The 4,371-nt window shown below is 35.7% G+C and overlaps 1 pseudogene; it reads right to left on the bottom strand.

Annotated features, from left to right (window-relative positions):
* Positions 1 to 210: 210 nt before the first annotated feature.
* LOC107915297 (wall-associated receptor kinase 2-like) lies at positions 211 to 2,798 on the bottom strand (annotated as a pseudogene).
* Positions 2,799 to 4,371: the final 1,573 nt, after the last annotated feature.

Genomic DNA, 4,371 nt, shown 5'->3' with positions numbered 1-4,371 from the left:
ACCCATATTTCGGGTTTATATTTTTACCCAAACCCTCTCATTTTTTGGACGGATCATCGGACCGGGCCGGGTAGCCCAACCCATGATCACCTGTAGTTCTTAGGTACATTCACCATAGTATCTATATATTATATACAATAGTGTCATAAAAGTCATCGAGCAAGTATTCAGCCTCTTCCTCCTTGAGCTTTCTCCATGCTCGCAATGCTTCTAACTCAGACGCACTTCCTTCATAGTTGGCCTTTCCTCTCCCTTCACTCTCACACATCTCCTAGCTAAAGTTGCCACTTCTTAAGTTGTTCAATGTTGTTATCATGCAGCACTTGTCCATCAGTAATATCTAGCAAGCGTTCCTCTTTCATAACAGCAATAAAGTAGAGAGTCAAATTCCTCTCATGTTCGGGTCTTTCGAAAGAAATTGCTTTCAAACCTGTTAGTAATTCTATGAGAACAACTCCAAAACTATAAACATCACTCTTTTCAGTCAACTGACTTGTTTGAAAATATTCTGGGTCCAAATAGCCCAGAGTTCCCCGCACGAGCGTTGTGATTTGTTCTTTATTTGAAGGGACCAATCTCGAAGCACCAAAATCAGATACTTTAGCAGTGTAGTTCTCATCTAAAAGTATGTTGGCTAACTTGACATCACGATGAATAATAGGCGGAGATGCAGCAGAGTGCAAATAGGAAAGGGCTTCTGCTGCTTCTGTGGCTATTTTCAAACGAGCTTCCCATGATATGAAAGACTCATGATCGGCATTGTGTAAGTGATCGAAGACGCTTCCATTGCTTACATATTCATAGACTAGCAAAGGGACTTGTGTCTCCAAACAACATCCCAACAATTTCACCACATTTCTGTGGTTGATTTGGGATAACACAATAATTAACGAATTGTTGAACTTGGCTTTGATCTCCAATGATGGACTTTTTGGTGGCAACACTGCCACCATCAGGCAACAATCCTTTGTAAACAGTACCTTGACTTCCTCGTCCAAGGATTCTACTTTCATGGTAGTTGTTTGTCGCTTTCTTGAGTTCGGCTGTAAAGAGTTTAGCTGTCTCACCGTATTCTTTATATCGTGAAAGGTGTTCCCGCAACAAAATCCCACCATTTTGCTAAAAGTATTCTTGTTTCATTTTGTTGAGCTTTCTCTGCCTCAGCCCCAAATACACCCTTGGGGAGCATAAGAGCGAAAATAAAATGCCTATACCTGTAACAATATGAGACTAGAAATTGTAATTTAAAAAAAAAAAAAAAGAAGCTCCATTTTTATAGTTTCAATTGAACTTTGTATGGATTAAAACTGATAAGCTTTAATATCTATATCTCATTAATGTTTGCCTAAACTTTGTAAACCTGGGTCTGATATGTTTTGTAAACATACATCACAATATTAATTTTCATATAGTTCTTTTCCATGAGAAATTAATAATGATGTTGGATGGATTTTAATCCAAAACAAATTAAAGGATTAATTCCATCCAACATTAACAATGATGTATTAATCAGAATATGAAAACTATTTAGACCAATTAAATCGGTTTAAATTTGGATTAGTTTCATCTCAGTATTAATATGTTTGCACAAAGTATTTACCAAATAAAAAGAAATCAACATTTTATACCAACCAACCTAATGCAACAAGAAGAGTGGGAAAACTCTGGTGTGATTTGACTTTAGGACTGCACCCTTTTCCATTTTTCTGGCCATCCCCCTCAAATCCCTCAGGACATGAACAATAATAACTTCCAGCTACGTTATCACATGTTGCAGTTTCATTGCAAGGCTTCAGTGTCTTGCATTTATTAATATCTACAAATTTTCAAACATTTTAAAGCAGAAAAAAATATATTGGGAACAAAATTAAAAGTATTCATCAAAATGAATCTGGAATGAAAAAGAAGTTGATATCTTTACCTTGGCAGCCATAGGAGAGGTAAGGGATACCCTGAAAGCCATCAAGACACTTGCACAAATATCCAGGGTTTATACAACTAGTATTTTCCTTGCAATTATAATTTTCTGGATCTATACAAACACTATTTTCCTTGCAAGCATAGTTTTTTTGATCCAATTTAGCTTCAGTGCAATTTTGGTTCCCAATTGTCGAATCAAGAATGATTGGGAATTTCGTTGTGTTGAAATTAACATTGGAAAGATCTAAACAGAGAAATTATGGGCTCCATCTTCCACAACAAATCCATAACTACAAGGATTGAAGTCCAATACATTGGAATGATTCCAACGGGTATCAGAATATAATTCCTCACTCCTTTAGGGATAGCTGCCTGGCAACAGCCAATACCAGAGCAAGGCCCATTTATCACATCCTCCACGTCACTTCAGAATGTTACACACCCGGTTGAATACGTATGTCCCAAGGTACCCTCAATGAGAGCATAGGTATCACAACCAATGGCTGTGAACTTGTTTCTGGTATTAGATATGGGGAAGTTTGAAAGTGAATATGACTCGCCATATGAACTGCGTCCTAATGAATTATAACAGTCAAAACCTACTGTTTGTTGGATGCGCAAATAACCATCTAGAGAGATGTGGAGAACTTCAATATCAGTGGAACTTAAGAATGCTTTTGGGGGGTTGGAAGTGGTGTCGCAACGAATGAAAAAGTTGCTGCTGATGTTGCACCCATTGCCTGTTCCCTATAATGGATGCTGATATCCCCGCAGTTGCTTTGGCACTCCGGTTTTGGTTGCGCTGCTACCCAGGTTGCTATAATTGTTAACTTAAGTGAAAGCAGAGCAAACTCCTTACACATACGATCCACACCCATGACCTCTGGTGTTTTCCTCGGCTATTGCTTGAATAAAAATATTGGTTTCATATTTATAGCAATGCTTATTTAAAGATTCAAAGTTGGTTTAAATGGGAAACACCAATCATGTTTATGAGTTAGGCCAGCATAGACTCTTTCCTTATTAATCATCTTTAATGCAGCGTAGACCCTTTCCTTTCTCTTCTGTTGATTATTCGTAAAATGGAGTTAAAAGCTAATAAACTAAAAAAAACTCGTTTATCCTATAATTTCTTTCAATTACGTTCTTGAAAAGTAATCTTCCCCAAATCAAGTTTACCCACAAGGGATCAATAGAACATGAGAGAGTGCACAACTCTGACCTTATGTGGGTACAATTTAATGTAAAACTAATCGTGGCTTCCTTCATTTCTCTTTGTGCTCTTGAAGGCAAGGGCGTGGAAAATTTCTCTGGCATTTCTCTGGCATTCATAAAGTAACACAATTGGATAGACTAATTCCATATTCAACACCCAAACAGTTTATTAGAGTTGTTGATTGCAAATTTCCCATGCAACCACCTCCCCAGAAGTTTCAGCATAGTCTTCAATAAATATAACGTATAATTATACTCCAATTCTAATACCTGTCAAACTTTTAAAATTTAGTACCTAAATTTCAATTTATGTAACTTGGTTTTTCTAACTCGTTTAATTTGAAAATGAAGATTTGAGCACCTGCTAAATCAACCCAAGGCAGAGAGAAAGAAGTCTATAAATATGCATGGTAATCATAGAGCTAGGTCTGTTGACCTTTTGTTTCATATTCATATCTTCCTCCCCTTTCTCACGTTCACTTATTTAAGCATTAGAGGATATTTCAAAGGTTAAACTCTTATGAGTAAGGATTAAATTTCTGATCACATGATTTATGGGATGAGATGAGGTGAGCAACTATTGCACAACACTTCACAATTAGCTTCCTTTTCTCTTTTTGCATGTACATCTAATCCACTTACAAGCTAAAAACGACATCAAAATTTTTTTGTATATTCCATATTCATTTTGTAATTCATTTTCGAAGCTTGTGGCTGCCCATCCTTACAATATTGTCTCCAATATTCAAATATGCATTCTCTACTTGAAAGTTCACACTCAACACTAGTTAGTGACTTATCCCTAATTTAACATTAAGAGTTCATCATTTAAAATTTCAACTCTTAGGCTTCGTTTGATTTATTAAATACTTTCTATTTTTTTCTAATTTATTTTTTAAAAAATATTTTTTGTTTTTTAAAATTTAAAAATACTTCGTACTATTAAAGCTTCTTAGTAGTATCTATTCTTCAATCAATCAAATCAACCACAATTTTTTGTTTAAATCATATAGAATCAATCGGTTGACTGTCACAAAACTTAAAAAGTTAGAGTAACTAAAGATTTCACGTATGAGAGCTCAAAACAAAGCCCAACTTCTCAAATTATGCTAGAGATTATTACACAACTCTAAATCTTTTTGGGCTAAAATCCTAAAATTAAAGTATCTTCAAGAACTTTCACATTCCTCACAGCCCTCTATCACCTGGAATGCTCTCAAAAGCATTCAAGGTTAC

The sequence above is a fragment of the Gossypium hirsutum genome, chromosome D05, assembly GCF_007990345.1.
Source record: "Gossypium hirsutum isolate 1008001.06 chromosome D05, Gossypium_hirsutum_v2.1, whole genome shotgun sequence".
NCBI lineage: Eukaryota > Viridiplantae > Streptophyta > Magnoliopsida > Malvales > Malvaceae > Gossypium > Gossypium hirsutum.
The sequence above is the reverse complement of the archived record's forward strand: the minus strand, read 5'-3'. Positions and strand labels throughout refer to the sequence as shown.